Source organism: Aotus nancymaae, unplaced genomic scaffold (genome assembly GCF_030222135.1).
Source record: "Aotus nancymaae isolate 86718 unplaced genomic scaffold, 86718_ANA_hifiasm-v0.15.2.pri h1tg000040l, whole genome shotgun sequence".
Taxonomy (NCBI): domain Eukaryota; kingdom Metazoa; phylum Chordata; class Mammalia; order Primates; family Aotidae; genus Aotus; species Aotus nancymaae.
Window position 1 is genome coordinate 82866560 of NW_026988454.1, and position 26188 is coordinate 82892747.

The following is a 26188-nucleotide window of genomic DNA, read 5'->3' on the forward strand; positions in this document are numbered from 1 at the left end:
AGAGAAATGTCATGCAGGGAGATTCAAAATATCTGAATGAAGTTCAAGGTAGGGAGCTTTCAGTCTTGATTTTTATGGGAATCTGAAAATATTTTAACAAAAGTTCTTCAGTCCTCTGTTATAAGATGGGGAGTGAATCAATGAATTGAGCAAAGTGAAAAAAACACTCAAATATGTTCTTTCTTTGACCTGAAGGAAGAGTCATCTTAATCATTTTAGGAAGAGTCATCAAAGAGACACAAGCTCAAATAAAGGGAAGAAGTTATTATTCTCTTGTCTCTGGTGAAGATTCATTCTATCTGTGAAAAGTGATTTATACCCTAATGAAAACATTGCTTCTCTTCTCTAGGACCATAAACAACTATAGTTTTGTTTTATTCCTTTTCTCATAGCACTAATGATTTCAACATGGCATAGATTGCATACTAAATGTAACATAATGCACCAAATATAATTATCGCTCAAGACAAATATTGTCTCCACATTGAGGTTTAGGAAAAACCACAAAACAGCATATTATTAAATATTCAGCATATTTCCTCTCTTCTCTTTGTCAGTAATTGAGTACTGCATTGGAGTATACTCAAAGTGCAAAGTTGGTATGTTTCTCCCAATAACACACCTGCTCTCTAAATAGAGCTAGCTTCTATTTTGACAGACCTAACTGAGATCACATCCTACAGTAAATTTCTTGTTTCCTTGAGTTGTGTTACAGTTCACTGCCATGACAATCGAGCTATATCAAGTCCAAGAAAGTTTGAGTTAATAAATTAACTCCTTTTGGTCAAATTAATAATTAATATTGCTGAAAATTTTGATTGATAAAAGCATTAAGTCTACAAATATTTTCCCATTTCCCTTTTCAGGTCAATGCTTTGTATATTTTATGGACTTAACTCTTGATTTATAGAGTCAGGAAAATTGTGTTCCAATCTCAGGTTTGCTGATAATGAGCTATGACACCTTGATCAGGTCACTAAATTCACTGTCACTCATTTCCCTGATCTGTAAAATGAAGTGTTTTATGAGATTATTCCTAAGAACTTTTTCACTTCAAAAATTTTAATTCAATTCACGAAATTATAATAGAATTAATTATCTTAGCATTTCTGTGACTACATAATCAATAATAAATTATTGGCAAGTTAGTGACAGTTGTAGGTCTTATATGACATATCAATCAATAAATGAATCATGATTTAGGATTGGTACTGAATCAAGACTATTTAGAGATCTCTGTCAGTTTCAGGAGAAAATTAATTTTGACTAGATTCAAAGACCTCAGAGATGCTAAAACAGTAAGTTACTACTTGGTTTGTTGAATAGTTGACTTCCATTCAGTCATGTTAGATATTTCCTAGTTCAGTCCTAAAGGATAACAGTTTCTTAACAATAAAATCAACAGAACTATTGTGCATGTTATAACATTGCATTTCTAAAATTTTTCACATATTTTTACCAAGTTCCTTTTCTTAGACCTAGGGGAGGAATAGATAATGACACAAGTTTTGGAAGTTGAGACCTTGAAAATGGAGTGTGAAAGAGGAACTAGTGACCAGGAGAGTGCCACTTTTCCCTAAATTGGTTATAACATGTAATCAAAACAATGTATTATTTTCTGTGCTTATTAAATATAGTTCTCTAGTCAGTTTTAAAATTTATTATTTATTTATTATTTATTTTTTTTAATTGCATTTTAGGTTTTGAGGTACATGTGAAGAACATGCAAGATTGTTGCATAGGTACACACATGACAGTGTGATTTGCTGCCTTCCTCCCCTTCACCTATATCTGGCATTTCTCCCCATGCTATCTCTCCCCAACTCCCCACCCTCTGCTGTCCCTCCCCTATTTCCCCCCGACAGACCCCAGTGTGTGATCAGTTTTTTTTAAGTTAGTACACTTAATTTTTTTTGAGAAGTTTTAGGTTCACAGTAAAACTGAGCAAAAAGTACAGAGTTCCCATATATCTCTATCTACACACACATATAAACAACCTCTTCCTCTTTCATTATCAACATCCTCACTAGAATAGTAAATTTGTTACAACTGATAAACCTACACTGACATACCATTAGCACCCAAAGACCATAGTATACATTAGAGTTTATTTATTTATTTTATTTTTGAGACAAGATCTTACTCTGTTGCCCAGGCTGGATTGCAGTGACACAATCATGGCTCACTGTAGCCTTGACTTCTCAGGCTCAAGTGATCCTCCCATCTTACCCTCCCGAGTAGCTGGGACTACAGGCATGTCCCACCATGCCTAGCTAATATTTTGTATTTGTAGAGACAGGTTTTCACCATGTTGCCCAAGCAGGTCTTGAAGTTTTGGCCTCCCAAAGTGCTAGGATTACAGGTGTGAGCCACTGTACGCAGTCTCATTAGGGTTTATTGTTGATGTTGGGGCTTGGACAAATGTATAATGACATGTATTCACCACTATAGCATCATACAGAATAATTTTACTGCCCTAAAAGTCCTCTGTGCTTCATCTGTTCTCTGCTCCCTCCACCATAACCTCTGGCAACTGATCTTTTTACTATCTCCCAGTTTTACCCTTTCCAGATGTCATATAGCTAGAGTCATAAATATGTATTTTCAAATTGACTTCTTTCAGTTAGTAATATGCATTTAAGTTTCCTCCATGCCTCTTCATGACTTGATAGCTCTTTTTTTAGTGCTGAATAATATTCCATTGTCCAGGTGGTCCAAGTTTATTTATCCATTCACCTACTAAAGGACATCTTTCATTGCTTTCAAATCCTGGCAATTATAAACAAAGCTGCTATAAACATCCATATGCAGGCTTTTCTGTGGATATGAGTTTTCAGTTCATTTGGGTAAATACCAAGGAGCACAATTGCTGGATTGTATGTAAAGAATATATTTGGTTTTGTAAGAAATTGCCAAATTATCATCCAAAGAGACTGTACCATTTTGCATTCCCACCAGCAATGTATGAGAGTTCATATTGTTCCACACCCTTGCCAGCATTTGCTATTGTCACAGTTTTGAATTTTGGTCATTCTCATTAGTAGGTAGTGGTATCTCACTGTTGTTTAAGTTTATAATTCCCTAAGGACATATAATTTTGAATATCTTTCATATATTTTTCATAAGCATCCATATATTTTTTTTTGTTGAGGTGTCTGTTCAAGTCTTTTGCCCATTTTTTAACCTGGTTTTTCATTTTCTTATTTTAAGTTCTAAGAGTTCTTTGTATATTTTGGATAACAGTACTCATCAGATGTGTCTTGCAAATATTTTCTTTCAGTTTGTGGCTTGTCTTCTCATTCTCTTTACATTGTGTTTTACAAAGCAACAATTTTTAATTTTAATGAAGTCCAGCTTATCAATTATTTATTTGATGGATTATACATTTTGTATTGTATCTAAAAAGTCATTTTTGTACCCAAGGTCATTTAGGATTTCTCTGATGTTATCTTCTAGGAATTTTATAGTTTGCATTTTTACATTTTGGTGATCCATTTTGAGTTAATTTTTGAGAAGGGTGTGAGATCTGTGTCTAGATTCACTTTTTTTGCATATGGAAGTCCAGTTGTTTCAGACCATTTGTTGAAAATACTACCTTTGCTCTACTGTATTGCCTTTGCTTCTTTATCAAAGACTGAGTGATGATTAACATTGAGTGTCAACTTCATCGGATTGAGGGATGCAAAGTATTGTTCCTGGGTATGTCTGTGAGGGTGTTGCCAAAGGAGATTTACATTTGAGTGGGAGAAGCAGACCCACATTCAATCTGGGTGGATGCCATCTAATCAGCTGCCAGTGCAGCCAGAATAAAGCATGCAGAAGTTGGAAGGGATTTGACTTGCTCAGTCTTCTGATTTTCATCTTTCTCCCATACTGGATGCTTCCTGCCCTCAAACATCAGACTCCAGGTTCTTCAGCTTTTGGACTCCTGGACTTATACCAGCAAGGCTCTTGGGCCTTCAGCCACAGACTAAAGGCTGCACTGTCGGCTTCCCTACTTTTGAGGTTTTGGGACTGAGACTGGTTTCTCTGCTCCTCAGCTTACAGATGCCTTATTGTGGGAATTCACCTTGTCATTGTATGAGTCAATATTCCTTAATAAACTCCCCTTCATATATACATCTATCCTATTAGTTCTGTCCCTCTAGAGAACCCTGGCTAACACAGATGGGTTGGTTATATTTATGTGGGTATATTTCTGGGCTATTCTGTTCCATTGCTCTATATGCCTATTCTTTTGCCAATGCCACGCTGCCTTCATTAATGTAGCTTTAAAGTATGTCTTGAAGCAGAGTAGTGCCAGTCCTTCAACTTTATTCTTATTCAATAGTTGGCAATTCTGGCCTTTTGCTTCACCGTATAAACTTTTTTTCCAGCAGGGGCATAAGGCACAGTGTCACACTGTCGCTCAGGTTGAAGTGCAGTGGCACTATCTCAGCTCACTGCAACCTCTGCCTCCCGAGTTCAAGCAATTCTCATGCCTCACCCTCCTTAGTAGCTGGGATTACATGCATGCACCAGCACACCGGCTAATTTTTGTGGTTTTAGTAGAGACAGGGTTTCACCATGTTGGCCAGGCTAGTCTCAAACTCCTGACTTTAAGTGATCCAACCACCTCAGCCTCCCAAAGTGCTGGGATTACAGCCATGCACCACTGCACCCAACCATGCTTCATTGTACAAACTTTAGAATCAGTTTGTTGATATCTACAAAATAATTTGCTAGGATCTTGATTGGATTTGCATTGAACCTATTGATCAAGTTGGGAAGAATTGACATCTTCATAATAATGTCATTTTCAATAGACTAGAATATCTCTCTATCCAATTCTTCTTTGATATCTTTCATCAGACTTTTTTCATTAGATTTTTGTAGTTTTCTTCATCTATAACCTCATATCAGCTTTACATTTGCAATAAACAAAAACTTTATACAAGAGGAGATAAGTCATAAAAACATCTTTTGTTAGATTTATTCTTAAGTATTTTGTGGAGGGGTGCAAAATGTGTTTTTAATTTCAAATTCCACTTGTTCATTCATGGTATATAGAAAAGCAGTTAATTTTTATGTGTTAACCTTGTAACCTGCAACCTTGCTTGCCAGTTCCAGGAGGTTTCTTTGTCAATTCTTTCAGAATTTCTACATGAAGTCGGCCCTCTGTATCTGTGGGTTCCACATCCACAGATTCAAATGATGGTGTATAAAAAATAATCGGAACAAAATAACAAAACTAACAGCACAGCAATAAAAATAATACAAATTAAAAAGCAATATAGTATAACATCTATTTAGAAAGCATTTATATGGTATTAGGTAGTACAAGTAATCTAGAGATTATAAAGGATACAGGAAGATGTGTGCAAGTTATATGCAAATACTATGTATAGTATCTTTGTTATTGGCATTAGGGTAATGCTAGCCTCATAGAATTAGTGAGGAAGTATTTCTGCTTATATCTTCTGAAAGAGACTGTAGAGAATCAGTATAGGTTTTCTCTTAAATATTTGGTAGAATTCACCAGTGAACTCATTTGGACCTGATGCTTTTTCCTTTGGAATGTTGTTAATTACTGATTAATTTTCTTTAATAAATATAGGTCTATTCAGATTGTCTATTTCTTCTTGTATGAGTTTTGGCAGATTGTGTCTTTCAAGGAATTGGCCCATTTTATCTACGTTAGTGAATTTGTGTGCATAGAATTGCTTGTAATATTTTTTTATTACCCTTTTACTTTCCATAGGATCTCTGGTTATGTAATCTTTCTCTATTGGGATTTTAAATGGATGAGTTGAACATTTCTTATTTTTCAGAAAAAAATCAAGTTATTTAGCTTTCTTTTTATATGTCCTACAGTGGATTAACATTTAAAAATTAGTGGCCCTTATCTAATCAAACTAAAGAGATTCTGCACAGCAAAAGAAACTATCATCAGAGTGAACAGACAACCTGCAGAATGGGAGAAAATTTTTGTAAGCTACCCATCCAACAAAAGTCTAATATCCAGAATCTACAAGGAACTTAAACAAATTTACAAGGAAAAACAAACAACCCAATCAAGAAGTGGGCAAAGAATATGAACAGACACTTCTCAAAAGAAGACATTTACGTGGCCAACAGATATATGAAAAAAAACTCATCATCACTGGTCATTAGAGAAATGCAAATCAAAACTATAATTTGATACCATCTCATGCCAGTTAGAATGGTGATTATTAAAAACTCAGGAAACAACAGATGCTGGTGAAGCTGTGAAGAAATAAGAAGACTTCTACAGCGTTGGTGGGACTGTAAATTAGTTCGACCACTGTGGAAAACAGTGGCAATTCCTCAAGAATCTAGAAATAGAAATAACATTTGACCCAGCAATCTCATTACTGGGTATATACTCAAAGGATTATAAATCATTCTACTATAAAGATACATGCACATGTATATTTATTGCAGCACCATTTACAATAGGAAAGACATGGAACCAACCAAAATGCCCATCAATGATAGACTGGATAAAGAAAATAGGACACATATACATAATGGAATACTATGCAGCCATAAAAAAGAATGAGTTCATGTCCTTTGCAGGGACATGGATGAAGCTAGAAACCATCATTCTTAGCAAACTAACACAGGAATGGAAAACCAGACACTGCATGTTCTCACTCATAGGTGGGAGTTGAAAAATGAGAACATGTGGACACAGGGAGGGGAACATCACATCACATTCTGTCAGCGTTGGGGGGTAGAGGAGGGAGACCATTAGGACAAATACCTAATGCATGAGGGGCTTAAAACCTAGATCATGGGTTGTTAGGTGCAACAAACCACCAAGGCACATGTATACTTATGTAACAAACTTGCATGTTCTGCATATGTATCCCAGAACTTAAAGTAAAATAAAAAACAAAAATAAATAAAAAAAGAAATTAGTGGCCCTTGAAAAAATAAGTTCTCTAGTTAACCTTTCTATGAATATACGTAATTTGATTTTGTTTATATTAGCTATAGTCTTTTTTTTTTTTTTTTTTTTTTTAAGATGGAGTTTCGCTCTTGTTACCCAGTCTGGAGTGCAATGGCGCGATCTCGGCTCACCGCAACCTTCACCTCCTGGGTTCAAGCAATTCTCCTGCCTCAGCCTCCTGAGTCGGTGGGATTACAGGCATGCGCCACCATGCCCAACTAATTTTTTGTATTTTTAGTAGAGAGGGGGTTTCACCATGTTGACCAGGATGGTCTCGATCTCTCGACCTCGTGATCCACCTGCCTTGGCCTCCCAAAGTGCTGGGATTACAGGCGTGAGCCACCACGCCCAGCAACTATAGTCTTCTTAATGAAGAACAATACAGCTAACATGCTCCTGTAAAAGAGCTACAGTAAACAAAACAGCATGGTACTGTTATGAAAACACACACATAGACCAATGGAACAGAATAGAAAGCCCAGATATAAGGCTGCATACCTGCAACCATCTGATCTTTAACAAACCTGACAAAAATAAGCAATGGGGAAAGGGCTCTGTACTCAATAAAGGGTGTCAGGATAACTGGCATACACAGAATATTGAAACTGGACCCCTTTTTTACACCATATACAAAAATCAACTCAAGATGGATTAAAGACTTAAATGTAAAACCCAAAAGTATAAAAACTCTGGAAGACAATGAGGCAATACTATCCTGAATATAGGAACCGCCAAAAGTTTCATGACAAACACACCAAAAGGAATCACAACAAAGGCAAAAATTGATAAGTGGGAGCTAACTAAACTTAAAAGCTTCTGTACAGCAAAAAAAAAAAAAAGAAAAGAAAAGAAAAGAAAAAAGCATCAGCATCTGCATCTGACAAAGGTCTAACAGCCAGCATCTATAAGAAAGTTAAACAAATTAACAAGAAATAACCCCGTTAAAAGTGGGGCAAGGAACATGAACAGACACTTTACACTGTTGGTGGGAGTGTTAATCAGCTTAACCATTTTGGAAAACGATATGACGATTCCTCAAAGAGCTAAAAACATAACTACCATTCAACCTAGCAATCCCATTACTGGGTATGTATCCAGAGGAATATAAATCATTCTACCATAAAGACACATGGATGCGAATGTTCATTGCAGCATTATTCACAATAGGAAAGACACAGAATCAGCCTAAATGCTTATTGATGACAGACTGAATAAAGGAAATGTGGTACATATACACGAGGGAATACTACCAAGCCATAAAAAAGAATGAGATTATATCTTTCGCAGGAACATAAACGGAGGTGGAAGGCGTTATCCTTAGCAAACTAACAGAGGAACAGAAAACCAAATACCACATCCTCTGCCTTATAAGTGGGAGCTAAATGATGAGAATATACAGATATAAAAAAGGAAACAACAGACTCTGGTCTATTTGAGGTTGGAGGTTGGGAAAAGGGAAAGGGAAAGGACCAGAAAAAATAACTATTGGGTACTGTGCTTAGTACCTGGGTTACAAAATAATCTTTATAACAAACCCCTGTGACACCAGTTTACCTATACAGCAAACCTGCACATGTACCTCCGAACCTAAAATGAAAGTTAAAAAATAAAAATAATAAATAAAATGCTTCTGTAGAAAAGAACCCATTCCATTAATGTGTTTCTTTAAGAAAAGGAAGTGCTTTAAAATATGTGGTATTCCCCAAAGTGTTCATTAAATTTTGTACTGCACATCTATCATTCTAGTTGACAGTTTTCTAACTTCTGCTTTTTATCAAGAAAGAATTCAAGAATTAAGTATAAACTTCTCTCAATTAACAAGTAAAAAAACCACCCTTTTTGGAAATTTCGGTCATTCCCATACAAATATGTTTTGAAGACTTTTTTTTCCAAGAAAGTCTTTCCATGACAGCTATCACATAGAGTTAGTGAATTTGTGCCAGCATCTAACACTTTATCAGAAATTTTTAATTACGATAAATGTATTAAATATCTAACAGGCAATTATGATAAATGCCTATAAATGTATTAAAATATTAGCCATGCTTCCAAATAAAATTATTACTTCCTTTTATCAGTTTTTTGGCATCTCATGTAAGATATACATTTTTGTGTACCAATAAGTAGCTCAAAATATTTTGAACATCCTTATGAGACATTCTTTCAAGGTATTCCTTTTGAGAAATCCAAAAAAGAGCAAAACAGAGTTCTGTTTCATGGCATTGTAAATCTTCATGTCCATTTTGCATAATAAATTATTAAGTTTTAACCACACAAGAGACCAATAAAACAATTGTTGAGATACATAATTAGAAACAAAATAATTTTTGTCTCTCATTTGTTCTGCAATTTTTCATTGATAGCATTGATATTTAATTCATGCATATTTTTAAAACATTTATTAATCAATTTTCTAAGGTCAAAAATATTTCTTTGAACCATTTTTTGTTATCAAAGTTTTGCTTTTATTAACTGCGTTTGGGGTTCAATAAGGTATTTGACATTTTTAACTTCCTTAGTTAATTTCTTTATGTTAGCACCAGGAATTTAGGGTCTTTCTTCAGACTTCTGTTTACTTGTGCATAATTCACAATGACAAAGCTATGGAGCAGTGAGTGACCAAGGTGGGCCCACAGGAGTGGAGAAATGATGGATGTCAAACCCTCGGCAGACTTCCTCCCTGGTCAGGGCTAATGGAGAGGGTTTCCTTGTTCCTTTTTGGCATGGAGTAAATCCCAAGCAAACAGAGAAGCCTAGGGGAAAAGGGAAGTTGGTGGTCTAGAACAAACCTTCTTTGCTCTTATCCTTTCTTTCCCTCTTTTCTTTCTCTCTCCCCTTCTCTCATCTCTCGCTATTTCAGTTTAGAATCCTTTGCATACTCAGAACAGAAGTTTGTTTATATTAGTTCCCATAATGATTAATATTAAAATACAGAGATTTTAGCTCAGCATGGTGGTGTGTCCCTGTGGTTTCAGCTACTCAGGAGGCTGAGGCTGGAGAATTGCTTGAGTTGTGGAGTTGGAGGTTGCTGTGAGCTGAGATCAGGCCACTGTACTCCAGCCTGGGTGATGGAGTGAGACCCTGACTCAGAAGAAGAAGAAAGAAGAAGAAGAAGTAGAAGAAGAAGAAGAAGAAGGAGAGGGAGAGGGGGAAGGGGAGGGGGAGGGGGAGGGAGAAGGAGAAGGGGGGAGCAGGAGGGGAAGGGGTAAGGGAGAGGGAGGGGGAGGGAAAGGGAGAGGGAGAGGTGGAAGGGGAAGGGGAAAGAGGAGGAGGAGCGGGAGGGGGAGGGGGAGGAAGAGGGAGGGAGAGGGAGAGGGGGAGGGGGGGGATGGAGATGGGGATGGAGAGGGGGAGGGACAGGGGAAGGGGAAACGGAAGGAAAAGACCAAATGCTGTGATTCAAATCTGTAATAGTAGCACTTTGGGAAGCTGAGGCAGGCAGATCCCTTGAGTCTAGGAGACCAGCCTGGGCAATGGCAAAACCCCATCTCTACAAAAAATTCAAAAATTAGCTGGCTGTGGTGGTACATGCCTGTAGTCCCAGCTAGTTGGCAGGCTGAAGCAGGAGGATCACTTGAGCCTGTGAGGTCAAGTCTGCAGTGAGCCAAGATGGTGCCACTACACTCCAGCCTAGGTGACCAAGTGAGACACTGTCAAAACAACAACAACAACAAAAACAACAACAATAACAACAACAAAACAGCCCCCCAAACAAAACAGATTTTGCAGGAATCCACCTAAGAAAAAATGATAGGAACAACAGAAGATTCTCTCTCTCTGTCTCTCATATGACCTTTCTCTCATGACATCTCTGTTTTTCTGTGTGCATTTGGTCAATTTGCATTTCTCTATTAACTAACTTCTCAGTATAATTTCTGCTTCCACCATGTCTCTATATCCTGACTCTACATCATACCTTCAGTGCCAGTTCCCTTTCCTAATTTACTCAGTTTCTCATTCCCCAATTCCAAAATCCCCAATAAAGGCATCTTATTGGCTCAGTTAGTCTTTTCAAGCCAGGCCATTGATGGTCCAAAACCACTCAGGCTGAGGGATAGGATCATATGGATACAGAAGGAGCTATGAGCAGGGCAGGCAATAATCAACATCTCTAGTATAGTCTTCTATTGTTCTCTCATTTTTTTTTTCAAATAGCTACGGCATACCTACTATGTACTCATTACTATTCTAGCCTCAACCTCTACTTTCAAGAAGCTAATTGTCCAAAAGAGCAAAGGAAGCTAGCAACAACTTTTAGGTATTGTCATAACTGCTACAATAAACAGTTCTTAAGATTCACCCCTAGAAAGGGCACCTCAATGGATGGGGGTGCCAGAGAGGCTCCTCAGATAAGATGATGCCTGAACAAGGTCTAAAAGAATAAGTAAGAGTCACCTAAGTGATGGGAGTAGGAGGCTGGCGAAGATGAAAAGGAAGAACACAGAGGACTCCTGGCAGATGGAGCCATTTGTAGAAAGGAACAGAGGTTAGAAATTCACTGTAAACCTCTGGGACTGCAAGTGGTTCAGCAACACCAGAGGCCTGGCAAGAAAAAGGATGAAGAGGTAGGTGGGGCAATATCATAAGGTATCTCACAGGCTTCAAGTTTGGAGGGCAATGGGACCACTAAATTATTTTCAATAAGGCAGTAATACAATTGGATTTGTGTTTTATGAAGATCTCTCAGGTAGCAATGTTGGCAGTGGACTGGACAGGTACTACTGAAGGCTAAGAAATAAGTTAGATGATCACTCTAGCCTTCAAAGTAAGAAATTATGTGAGGGTTGGAATTAAGGTATACCATTGTAATGGAGAAAAGATGGACTTGAGAACTCCTAAGGAAAGACAATCAATGCACACAAACTCAAGTTCTGAAAGGAAGAGTGACTAGAGGTCTGGTGGCTTTATCTCCCTGAATACTTTCCATGCCCACCCCCAATACAGGTACTAGTCAAATATCTAGTTCTTCCTCCCTATGTCTTACCGTTGGTGTGCACAAGCAGATGAGGAGAAGCAGGGAGAGATTATGGTTTCATTTTTAGCATCTAGGGAGCACTGTTTTACAAACTCTCTAACTCCCTTTACAAAACTTTATCCATTTGTATTCCTCAAATCCCTTTGCCATTGGACCTCTTTGTCTTTTAATCCATTCTTCCAAGCTGTCTTTTCTTTCCTTGGCTGCTCTGCTCTTTCACATTCCCTTGACTGATGTTGCCCAGAAATACGTAACATTCACTCATTCGTATACTCAGTCAACATTTGTTAATTTCCTGCTATGGACAAAAAGAAGAAAGTGATCAAAGAGCAACCCTTCCATGACATGCAAACACTTTTTATACCTTTGAGACAGAAGAGCAGGGTAGAAAGATATGACTACAGTGGGATTAGCAAAAAATGAACCCATCAGCAAGACTTTAATGAGCTCAGTGTGGGCCCAAACTCTGCAAGAATCAGAGGAGGGTCCATATAGATTTATAGATTTCACTACATATGGTCAACAGCAATGTTGGGGACACACGTAACTTGGGCTATTTTCTTTTGGAGATTCCTCTGGCCCATCTCACCTGCATGATCTCCTAGATGTGCTTTCACTTGCCAGCAAGCAAGTAATAAAATAATTACCATTTAGGGCTATAAAAGTGGACTTTTGGAGGGTCATTAGCAGTTATCCTCCTGCCTAGAAGTGTAGCTTAATCTTTAACGACTCCCTGACAACTGTTTTGTCTCTAGAATAAGCAATCACTAAGGATGAGAAGAGAGAATTGGAAAAGCATCCTCGTCCTGAGTTTTAGTGTAGACTGATCTCAAGAGCCACATTCAACACTGGGATTAAGCTACATCCCTCGCTCTCATAAGGTGCTTCATTCACCTCTAGTGAGCAAAATATTTCTGGTTCATTTCTGGAAAGGAAGTGAAACTGTGTGTGAACTCAGGTTACCCAACAAGGAAGGCACAGGTGGAAGAACAATAGCTGAGCACATCAGCACCGGCTTCATAAAGACTAGCAAGCAAGGTGGGGTGGCAGAGGAAATCAGTACATCTAATGGTCTGATAAAATGCTTCATGGTTTCACAGAAGTGCAGCTGGGAACAATTTAACATGGTTTGTGACAGCGGAGAAACACTGTTATCTGACTGAAAATCCCAGAGTGCTGACATCAGGGCCCAGGGGATTCCTATTGGGCTGAAGCAATGCAAAAAGTACAAAAAAGGCAAAGCTGTAAATCATGCCCTAGAGGTCAAGACACTTACACAAGGTTACACATGGAATTCTTACAGCCAACCAAATTGGACTTGCTTTGAAGCTTGGGAAACAATCTTTGTCTTTGCTCTATGCTGCAGCCATATAAGATGGCCAAAGACAGCTGCAAAAAGGCTTTCAGCAGTTTCATTTAGTCTACCTTCTAACACTCATTAGACCAGAAGATTCCCCTGAAGCGACTGTGTCCCTTGGAGCATGATTCTTCATGTTATTGCAAAGTCCTTTCCTCATTTCTTCAGTCAGTTGTATGGGATGTACAAATATTTTACTACCTGTAAAGCAGTGAGTTACAAGCCTCATGATTTTTTAGTGATATGTTCTTTTTGGTATAAGTTGCAAATGTGATGGCATCTTATGGCAGTTTCGCTGTCCCTTTCCTAATTTGACTGTACTTGCATCTTCCTTGAAAATCAGAGCCAATTCTCCCAGCCTCCTTATTAATAGGAAAGTGAAATTTCTTCTCTTTACGCTACAGGTTCACACCCATTTCCAGGTCATATTCATTTCATTGCTTAAATATTCTTCAACTGTAACTTAATTTATTCATAAAATTATCACCATTTACAAATCCCTGGTTCAGAGGCTCAAAGTTATTCATGTTGTAACTACTTCTTCATGTTCCAAAACCCTCTCTAAAAACTCACGTTTGCTTTCAATTTCTCCAGTGATTTTTTTTCTAACTCCTAGGGTCTTCTCATTCCCCTGGGAGCTCACACTCCAAGGCCCACACCTGGTCTGTACTTTCTAAACAATCCCAAATGAAACATCATAGCACCTTGCATTAGTCTGTTCTTGTGCTGCTTATAAAGACCTACCCTAAATTGGGTGATTTATAAAGACACAGAGGTTTAATGCACTCACAGTGTCATATGGCTGGGGAGGCCTCACAATCATGGCAGAATGCAAAAGGGGAGAAAGGTACATCTTATATAGCCACAGGCAAGATTGTGTGTGCAGGGAAACTCCCCTTTATAAAACCATCAAATTTCTTATTCACTAACAGGAGAACAGCATGGGTAAAATCCACCCCCATGATTAAATTACCTTCCACCAGTTCCCTCCCACAACGTGAGAATGGAAACTGCAATTCAACCTGAGATTTGGGTGGGGACAAAGCCAAACCATATCACACATCTTCAGACAGACTTTATTGGTTTTACTTTCTGCGCATTTGAATTGTTTTACTCTCTAGTTTTCATTTAATTTGTTAGGAGATGGGTGTTCTTCTACACCACGTAGTTAAGCTATGTTGGCAGGACTGTGGGAGTCAGGGAGGTCAAAAGAGCTGGAATCTAAGTACAGAAGGTCAAAGCTGGGGTAGAGAGGAAAGGTGAGGGAGAGAGAGATTGATTCTCTATAGAAAATTCCAACCTGCTGCAGTTGCTAATCCTTTCAAAATCACTTCATATACTGCTAAGTTAATGGAGGCAGTCATTTTTCCCTTCCTCCTCTAGCAGATAGTGATAATATTTGTTACCTGGATAACCTACCCATTTATTCTCTACCCCTCCCCTAAATAGGACTGCTGTCATTTCTGTGTGAAACAAAACTTACAATTCAACAGAGGCATGCCATTTAGTTTGTTTAATTACAATGCTTATTTTTACCAACACCCAGCAGCCTATTAGTGAAGACACATTTTTAGAAATCTAATAAATAAACAAATATATCCTTAGATCACAGACACAGCTCTCCTATTTTGTTTGGTACAAAAAGGAAAGAACACTTATCACACCTACACACTATTTTTTCCCCCTGTTTCCATCCACTTAAATACCCTTAAATCCACTTAAATGGAGAAATGACACATAATTACTAGTTTTCTAAACCATAACTAGAATTTCCTCTGTGGAATTAATGTGAATACTCTCCGAAAATCTTTTGTAATGATATTTAATTCCTCTTTTGTGCTTTAAAATGGCTTCATAACTGACCAAATAAGCAAAACCTCGTGGGGATGGGGTGGGGGGCACACGCAGGCTAGAGAATAACTAGAAGGCTATTCCAGTAACCAACCAAGAGTGTGATTTGGGAAACTGACCAGATGGCTTGACTGCTGACGTTTTCTGAATGTTTAAAGAAGGAATAACACTACTCTTACATAAACCTTTGTGAGTATGGAGAAACAAGAAACATTTCCAAACTTGTTTATGAGGCCAGCATAATCCAGATTTAAAAAACCTGGCAAGAACATTATAAGAAAAGTTAATTATAACCCAATATATCTCATGAACTTAAATGCAAAAAATATTTTTAATAAATGATTAGATATGCATATGGAAAAATGATCACGTGAACCTTAATTAAAAATGGATTGTGGATCTAACTATAAATGCTTTAAGAACAAAAAAGTTGTGAGAAGAAAACATAGAATATGTAATGGCCACAGGGTGGCAAAGATTTCTTAAATAAGACACACACAAAAAATTAATCATAAACCACAACAAATTGTATTTTATTAAATTAGACTTTATTAAAATAATAAATGCTCTCTATCAAGAGACAGTATCAGGAAAATGAAAAGTAACAGAGAAGGAAAATAATTTTTCAATAGATATGTTTAACAAAAGATTTGTATCTAAAATATATAAAGAACCACTACAGCTCAATAAAGAAAAGCAAATCAACTTTTAGAGGGCAAAAACTATAAATAGACACTTCATAAAAAAGGATACCCATGGATTCAATAAGTACTTTTAGAAAGTAATCAAGATTTTTAGCCAATAGAAAAGTGCAAACTAAAACCACAATGAAATATCATGACACATCTGCCAGAATGATTGAAATGTTTTTAATGATGATACCTAGGGTCAGAAAGGATATGAAGCAACTGGAACTCAGATGCTATTGTTTGACACAACCTCTTTGGAAAATTGATTGGCAATAGCATTAAATTAAACATAGAAATCCCTGTGATCCAGCAGTTCTAATTCTAGGTACCTACCCTGAAGAAATGAGTATGTAATTTATACTGTAAGGCACAGATGAGGTACCTACCCTGAAGGAATGAGTATGTATTTATACTATAAGGCACAGATGAGAATTGTTGTAGCAGTGTTCTACATCATAGCCCCTAACTAGAAACAACCCCATGACTACCAACAGGAAATGGAAAAATTATGACATATTTATACAATGAATGTTTTACAGCAATAATAAAGAATAAATTACTAGTATATAGAACAAAGAAAATTTCATAGAAAAAATGTTGAACTTGAGGAGCTGGCAGAAAAAACTATATTTTATGTTCTTTTGTTTTATTAAGTTTAAAGAAAGGCAAAACTAACCTATAATAATATAATTTTTTTTTAAAAGCTCCCAAATGATTCTAATGTGCATCTAGGTTTGAGAATCACTTATATAAAAAGGAGGTAACTCAGAGCCCAGAAGGTGAGGTAATTTGGCCAAGGTCTATTGATTCCTAGCTGCTGCTGTCATTTGGGAAAAAAGATTCAAAACAGCACTTCATTATATGTACCACATGATGGAATCCCAAACCTTAAACTGTGTATATTTTCTCTAATAAGCCCACTCTATGTAGATTCCATGAGCTGTCCAAGAGAGCTCTTTCACCTAAGAGTGAGCGAACATTTCTGTCTCTTTTCCAATGAAAGCATACTTTGATAATTTCTACTATTTAAAAATTATAAGTATATAAGAGTATAAATAAATATGAAAGAAGTGATATATATTTCTCTCAGATGTCATTTTTATATCTCTACCTGACATTAGTTAAACCATTTTTCTGATATCCCAGTGTTAATCTTCTGATTTTTGGTGGTTTTTACTTTCCGTTTATTTATAAAAGCATTTAGAAAGATTCTGAAAAGAGTTTCTCTCTCCATCAGGAGATTGAGAAACAGTGGTCCGTTGCAAAATGCTTATTATGTTCATTCAGTGCCAATTCTACTTGACAAGATAATGAAGGCAGAAAAATGTTCACATTTTCTGCTTTTGGGGTGAGCAATGTGGAATGCATTCAGATCAACAAAATTTAAGACTATCTCCGATAAACAAAAGAGATACATTAGCTCTTTGCACATCTAGTTAATAGCAATCATGATGAATAGCCCAACAAAGAAAAATCAATTGACACATTTATATGTGAAAAGAATTTGAATATTCAAAGTTGAAATTCACAAATGTGGGTATTTATAATACCTTAAAAACCACAAGGAAAGGTAGAAAAGTCAAAAAAAAAAAAAGAAAAAACTAGTAAGAAGAGTGACCAATAATAATCAGCTTTATTTTGACAAGTTATATTAGTGGGGAGAACCTCTCACATCTTTTTGCTTTTCTGTAATCTTTAATCGCTTCTCAACTAGTTGTTTTGTTTTGTTTTTTTCTATTCCAGAGAGTTGTCACCTATATGGAATGTCCTATGGCCTAGAAATGTGTTTCCTTATTAGTTTATCTGAATCCCAACTCATTTTCTATTGGTAAAAGCACTGTTTCTTCACCTATAGCTTTTTTTATCTTCAAATTTATCAATGATGCTGAACAATAGCTATCCAATGCCACTTTCTTTATATTTACTATTTCTTCATACTTCTCAACAAGGCTGATAAATCACATGTGCTAGTGAATTCCTTTCCATCAGTATACCATCCAATTCACAGTCAATACCAGGTGCACTGTGCTCCATCCACCACATCCACCACCATTATTGGAGTCCTTATTGCCCACCAGACAGCAAGTGATACAGCTCCAAAGCTCCATCTTATCACCTGCACTCTAGCACCACTCCTGATAATGTCTCAGACTAGCTTCTTGGAATTCAGAAATCAACTATGTATAAGGGAGAGGCGGGGCCAGAATTGGGCAAAGGGATATGCCAAACTGTGATATAGGATGACAGCCTCAGCCAATCCCCAGGTGAGCTGGAGCACATATAATTCATCAGAGGGGTGCCACATTGGTCCTCTGTACTCCACCACCATCAGTCATTGTATCTGTCATCAGTCATTGGATGTGGGCCACTGGGAAGGCCTTTGCCCTTGAAAAATGAGACTATGCAGCTGAGGCAAACTCAGAAGGTGCTGACACCTGAGGCATTAAGTTCTTTCTGGAAGAGGAATTGATTGTTTCTACCACAGAGATCCATGAGGACAAATGCAGATTATGTCAGGTCTCAAAATAATTCTAATCCTCCAAAATAACCCTAGATTGCACTTGAAAGACTATAGGCTTCTTTCAGGCCTGATCTTAATTTGCAGCCCAGAGTGTGGGCCAAAATTTTCCCATTTGCTTTGGAAAATACTCCAAAATCTCACTGACCTAAATACTTTATGCATTGTAAGGTCGCTAAGAGGGTTTTTAAAAATGTATTTTCGAAAGAGATTTCTAGTTTAGTTTGCAAAAAAGATTACATATAAAAAAAGGTTTTTGGGGGAAATGACGTAACTCTAACTAAAATTGAATTAATGTCAGGAAAGATTTGGGGAGGGAACTCATAGCATCTTATATAGGTGTTTGACCTTAGCTCTGCTTTAGATACTACTTTTTGACCTTATGAGATTCAGCCAGATTCTAAGGGTCTAGGGACCATTTTCCAACAATCTCCTTAGTCTTTTTCTATCTTGCTGAATTCAGACCGGAATTCAATAATTCTGTAGTTTAAATGCCATCCTGGGCACTGAAAACTTTAGACATTGTAATTAAATCTAGTAGACATTTAAAATTTTCTAATTTGGAAGCATTAATCTTTTTCCCTCTTGAGAGTTTTCTTTCTTATGCCTTAACCATAAGACTGAGCACAGTGTTAGCACTAAGCTTTCCCTGCTTGAAACAGCTAACATTAACCAGCAGAGCACCCTAAAGAAGAAAAATGTCCATTGAGCAGGCATGGATGTTATCCAAAGACACCAGAGCTTTGCTGTAAACTAATTTTAAATCGATTTTCTATGCATTAGATTTCACAAGGTCACACTATACTTTTCTGATGTCAGGTCAATAAAAGTATTTTCAATTACAGTTTCAACAGCAAGAATGCTAAACCATTGTTTTTAATTGCCTTACCAAATGTCAAACCAAATTTCTTTGTTTCTCTGGTAGCCAACAATTTTATCAAATATATTTCTTGAAATAAAAAAAGTTTAGTATTATAAATTTAGAACATACATTAATATTCTCAATTTGTGGTTGGATCCTGCTAATAATGTACAAATGGAATAACAACTTTATTGTTAAGTATTTACATTTTATTCCAAAAAGACATGGAGGCTTCCTTAGGATCTATACCGTATAATGAAAATCAATGTTTTCATTTAGTACTAAAGGTATTCTTGGAATGCTTTCCTTTGTTCAATTACCTTGATTGATTTGAAATTAATTCAGATGCAATGTTTTCTCTTATTAAATTCACACTACCTAAAAATTTCTTCAAACAAAACAAAGTGAATTTGATGTCCTCAGTTCTTTAAAGTAAGGAACAATACTCCAATTTTCTTACTTTCTCATTGCTTCTCCCAATTTCTTGTCTTCTCAAGTGGGGTGTCAGCTCCTCCAGAGAAAAAAAATTAAGCATCATTGTTTTTTATTGCCTTGAGTGCCTTGCATGAGTCCACTGGGTAAAACAGTCCCTAGGGCCTGGAAGAATGGGACAATTGAAAGTAATTTTACAATTTGATGGGGTTGAAGCTGTGTCACATCTCAGCCTGATGGGCCTATTTAATTAGTTCCAGTGAGAAGGCAGAAGAAGGATGCAGTGTCATAAAAATAGAAGTCAGTCAGCAAATGCAATTCATGTCAACATGTAATTCTGCTTTCTCCTCCCTCCACTGTCACCATTCAACCACCTCTTTCACACTGACAGTCACAATCTGGCAGATGTCACTCCCCACCTCTGCCCTCCAGCCAAAGAACTTAAGTCGATAAAATTGTTGGTAAGGAGACAATGAAGAAAAGGCCCTTTACAGCATAACTAGTCCTAAGTCCCACACCTCTGTAGGAATCATCTTAATAGTAAGAAATGATATCATAGACTTCTTGAAGTTGTTGAGGGCCTCGGAGTTCTCTAAAATCCTGCTAGTAAAAGTAACAGTTGGATAGAAATACAGACTCTCAGGCACCCTCTCCAACTACTTAGGCAGAATCTGTGGTTTAACAAGATCTTCAAGTCATTTACATACACAGACAAATTTGAAAGCCATACCTTTCATTATATGTACCAGAAAACTGAACCAGAGATATAAAGTAGGTATCTAATAAATAGATCTCAAGCTAGGTATCTAAATAAAATGTGTCAGTAAAGATTTGCTGATGAATTAATTCATTAGTCCTGGAGAAGAAGTAACATAAAAAATATATAACAAACATCATTATTATTATTATTCTTTAGACGGAGTCTTGCTCTGTCACCAGGCTGAGTGCAGTGGTGCAATCTCAGCTCACTGTAACCTCCATCTCCCGGGTTCAAGCAATTCCCCTGCCTCAGACTCCTGAGTAGCTAGGACTACAGGTGTGTGCCACTATGCCCAGGTAATTTAACAAACAGTATTAAGAGCAGAGTTTTAGTTACTAACAAAAGACCAATAATTGAATGAGAAGTTTGATTACATGACAATACATTGGAGTATAACTCCACAGTTCATAAATATTTCTAAGCACCATTATAAGAACTAATTAGTAAATACTTGCATTAAATGAAATAAAAATATTAATTTTGTTTATGTACTAGTTACTTTGTTTTGTTTTTTGCCTGAGTTAGGCCATTCAACCTCTAAAAAGCAGACAAAAATCTTGGTCACTAGGCAAAACTTCTAGGAGTTTCTAAGATTTCTAAAGTTGTTACTTCTTTCATCCTTGAAGTTTCTGATGCGCCTGTTATTCCCTCTCCAGCCTATTTTTGTTTTTATTCTATTACTTATTAGCAAAAGGCAATACATGGAGAATACAGGAGAGTATTTCAAAGCATAGAAAGTACCCACAATTAAAAGAGAGTGATGTCATCAAGACGGCAAAACAGAAGATAATCAATAATATCCCCCCATAACAAGAATTCTGCACCTATCCACAGTCTCTCAGCAAGAGCCTCAGGATTCAGGTAATAATTTGTGAAACCCCAAGGGAGTCCAAGATCTTGGAGGGTCACTTTGAGAGTGAAAACCTACACCTGGGTAACCAATCTGTCAAGCTTGCTCCTGGGTTCAAGCCTGGAAATGGCCCAGTCCTCCACAAAGCTTGGCTACAGCCCCATTTGGCCTTGAGCCTGCAACCAAAACTATCTGCCAAGGGGTCCAGAAGGAATTACACACACTCATGCTTGGCAGAAAGGTTCATCTACTCACTGAAAGCAGTTTCAGCAGTGAACCTGAAAGTTGTCCAGTGGCTCTGCTCCAGCCCCCTTCAGCTGAAGTCCTCACTCAGAGCTGTTCATGCAAGGACCCAGAGGGAGATTCACCCATTCTCATTGTCCAGGAGTATGAGCTTCCCGGATGGCCTCACCAACCTCCCTCCCCACAGATCCTGAGGGAACTCAGTCTCAGCTCCAGCTCCTCCTACTGCAGTCAAAGAACTATTCCATATGTACAGGGAGGGACTTGTTGGGAAGTCTATGCCACTCTGATCCAATGAGACCAGACTCTCCAACCTTTCTCTCTTTCTTTCTCTCTCTCTCTTTTTTTTTTGGAGACAGAGTCTCACTCTGTCACCTAGGCAGTGGCACAATCTCAGCTCACTGCAATCTCCACCACCCAGGCTCAAGTGATTCTCATGCCTCAGCATTCTGAGTAGCTGGTACTACTGGCGTGTGCCACCATGCCTGGCTAATTTTTTGTTTCATGATGGGGTCTCTCATCATTTTTCCCAGGGTGGTCTCAAATTCCTGAGCTCAAGCAATCCACCTGCCTTGGCCTCCCAAAGTGTTGGGATTACAGGCGTGAGCCACTGCAGTCAGCTTTTCCAGCATCTTACAGCAAATCTCATATTTCAGTCTCAGTTCCAACTCCTTCTGCTTCCAGCCTCTTACAGCAAATCTCATATTTCGGTCTCAGATCCAACTCCTTCTGCTTGCATTAAATGAAATAAAAATATTAATTTTGTTTATGTACTAATTGCTGTGTTTTGTTTTTTGCCTTAGTTAGGCCATACAACCTCTAAAAAGCAGAAAAAAGTCTTGGTCACTAGGCAAAACTTCTAGGAGTTTCTAAGATTTCTAAAGTTGTTACTTCTTTCATCCTTGAAGTTTCTGACTGGCCTAGTTGGAGAACTAGTCTGTCCATGCACGGACATGCTGGGAGATGCATACCCATCTGAGATAACATGATAAACATGCCAGCCTTCATTCCACAGCAGATTCTAAGAAGATCCCACCTTAGCTCTGGACCTTCCTGTTGTAGTTGAGGAACTACTTGGTATTTGCAGGGTCCTGCTGTGTGATGCACAGGCACCTGAGCCAATGACATTAGCCTACCAGCCTCATTCTAGCAGTAAATCCTGAGAGGGTCCAGTTTCAACTCCAACCCCTCTCAGTGCAGTGGGGACCTATCTTTATGTGCAGAGACCTTCTGGGAGGCACACCCATCTGGGCCACTGGGACAGTATTCTGAACTCAGGTCCCTCCTCACTGTTGCCACATAAATTTCAAAGTCCTCATGAGACTTGCAGCAAGCCTGGACTTAGAGCATTCTCTACTGCTGAGGCAGCTGCAGTAGTCACAGGCTCAGGGAGCACAACAATCAGTCTGCTTAGAATCTCTGGAAGGCCCTCTGAAATAGGACAAGCACAAACAAAGCCAGACTGTTAAGACTAAAATAAATACTTAATCACTCAATGTGCAGACATTGTTGCATGTTCACAAGCATGAAGAAGATTCAGGGAAATCTGGCCTTACCAAATGGACAAAATAAGGGTTAGAGATTGAACCTAAAGTGATAAAGATGTGTGATCTTTCATAGAAATAATTCAAAACATCTGCTTTAAGAAAGCTCAATGAACTGCAATACAACACAAAAAAAATTCATAAATTTATCAGAGAAATTTAAGATACTGAAATAATTTTTTTAATTAAACAGAAATCCTGGAGCTGAACAGTACAGCGAAAAAAATGAAAACTGCAACAGACAGCATCAACAGAATTGATCAAACAGAAGAAAGAATCAGTAAGCTTGAAGACAGACTGTTTAAAAATAGAGATGACAAAAAATAATAAAAAAGAAGGAAGGCTTATGAGATCTATGAGAAAACATCAAAAGAGCAAATAATTTGGTTATTGGAGTTAAAGAAGAAACTGAGAAAGACAAAAGGGTAGAATGCTTTTAGAAGAAATAATTATGAAAAACTTTCAAAGCCTGGAAAAATATAGAAATATCTAGCTATGGGAAGGTCAAAAATCACACCAATCAGATTTAATCCAAATAAGAATATCCCAAGACATATTATGATCAAACTCTCAAAGGCCAAAGCAAAAGAGAAGATACTGAAAGGCAGAGAGAGAAAAGAAACAACATATAAGAGAGATCCTATATGCCTGGCAGCAGACTTCACAGCAGCAACCTTACAGTTCAGAAGAAAGTCAGAAGAGTGCTGAAGGAAAAAAAAGGTTGTTTGCAAGGATGCTATACCTAGCAAAGCTGTCCTTCAAAAACTAAGGAGCAATAAAGACTTTCCCAGAGAAATGAAAGATGAGGGAACTAATTGCTACCAGACCTGTTCTAAAAAAATGCTAAAGGGAGTTCTTCAAACCAAAAGAAAAGAATGCTAACATGATTGTTACACTAATATTGTAATCATGGTGTATAAACCACTTACAACTTTATAAAAACACTAAGGAAAGCTAATAAAAACAATAACTACAAAACTTTGTAAAGAGATAGACAACATAAAAGTATAAATTGTGATATCAAAAATTTTAAACGTGGAAGGCAAAGGGAATTAATTTATACAGATTTTTTTGTTGGCAGTGCATTTGTTTCATTTTTTGTGATTAAAAGTTAAATTGGTATTAGTTTTAAATAATTTGTTATAACTATAGCAAGCTTGTCCAACTCATGGCCTAGTGGCCTAGGACAGGTTTCAGTGGGGCCCAACATAAATTTGTAAACTTTCTTAAAACTATGAGACTTTTCTGTGATTTATTGTTTTTAGCATGTCAGCTATCATTAGTGTTAGTGTATTTTATTGGTGGCACAAGGCAATTCTTCTTCTTCCAATGTGGCCTAGGGAAACCAAAAGATTGGACACCCCTGAACTATAGAATGTTTTTGGTAAGCCCCATGGTAATCACTAAGCCAAAACATATAATAGATACATTAAAAATAAAACAGTACCCTGTAATCCCAGCACTTTGGGAGGCCGAGGTGGGTGGATCACGAGGTCAAGAGATTGAGACCATCCTGGTCAACATGGTGAAACCCCATCTCTACTAAAAATACAAAAAATTAGCTGGGCATGGTGGCGTGTGCCTGTAATCCCAACTACTCAGGAGGTCGAGGCAGGAGAATTGCCTGAACCCAGGAGGCGGAGGTTGCAGTGAGCCGAGATTGCGCCATTGCACTCCAGCCTGGGTAACAAGAGCAAAACTCCGTCTCAAAAAAAAAAAAAAAAAAAAGTGGGGCAAGGAACATGAACAGACACTTTACACTGTTGGTTGTGGTGAGCCAAGATCGCGCCATTGCACTCCAGCCTGGGTAACAAGAGTGAAACTCCGTCTCAAAAAATAATAATAATAAAAATAAAAATAAATAAATAAAAAAGTAACATATGAAAACATACTACCAAAGAAAATCACTTAATCACAAAGGAAAACAGTAAGAAAAGAAGAAAGGAAGACAGGGGTTACAAAACAGCCAGAAAACAAGCAACAAAATAGCAGTATTTATTGTTATCACCTATCAATAACAACACCGAATGGAAATAGACTAAATTTTCCAATTAAAAGACATAAGCTGAATAAAATAAAAAAAACAAGGACCAACTATATGCTGTCTACAAGAAACTCATTTTACATGTAAACACAAACAAACTGAAAGTGAAGGAATGCAGAAAGATGTTTTATGCAAACAGAAACCAAAAGAGTAGTATACCTATATAAGAGTTATACCTATATAAGATGAAATAGACTTTAGGTCAAAAACTGGAAAAAGAGACAAAGAGCTATACCTATGTAAGATGAAATAGACTTTAGGTCAAAAACCAGAAAAAGAGACAAAGAAGATCATTATATAATGATAAAGGTGTCCATTTAGCAAGAGGATAAAACAATAGTAAATATATATGCACTCAACACCAGAGCACCTGAATATATAAAGCAAATATTAATAGCTCTAATGGAAGAGATAGACTGTATTACAGTAATATTAGCAGGCTTCTACACCCCTACTTTTGGCAATGCAAAGATCATCCAGGCAGAAAATCAAGAAACATGGAAGTTAAACTATTATCTAGATCAAATGGACCAAACAGGCAGTTACACATTTATTCAACTGCTGAAAAATACAAATTCTTCTCATCAGCACATGGAACATTCTCCAGAACTGGCCATATGTTAAGGCATAAAATAATTCCCAACACATTTTTAAAAGTCAAAATTATATCAAGTATCTTTTCTGACTGCAAAATAAAACTAGAAATTAATACCAAGAGGAACTCTGGAAATCATACAAATATATGAAAATTAAACCATAGAGGTGAAAAAATTTAACTATAGAGATGAAAGATCTCTACAAATAAAACATTAAAGCATTGGTGAAAGAAACTGAAGAGAACACACATACACACACACACACACACGCTCCTGAATAACCAACCAGTAGGTCAAAGAAGAAATTTAAAATTATTTAAAATAAATGAAAGTGCAAACACAACATATCAGAACCTATGAGGTACAACAACAGAAGTACTAATGGGGCAGTTTATAGCAATAAACATTTACATAAAAAAAGTAGAAAGACTTCAAATAAACAACCTAACCATGAAACCCAAGGAACTAGAAAAGCAAGAACAAACAAAACCCCAAATTAGTAGAAAGAAACA

General features: G+C 37.2%; 1 protein-coding gene across 1 annotated transcript in view; it reads right to left on the bottom strand.

Moving 5' to 3' along the window:
* The window catches only part of RIPPLY2 (ripply transcriptional repressor 2), an 85100-nt gene extending 65416 nt beyond the window's left edge, over positions 1–19684 (bottom strand). The window contains exon 1 of the mRNA XM_012468821.2: positions 19668–19684. The gene's annotated coding sequence lies outside the window, so the exon portion shown is untranslated. The remainder of the gene's footprint in view (positions 1–19667) is intronic.
* Between the last annotated feature and the right edge of the window lie 6504 nt (positions 19685–26188).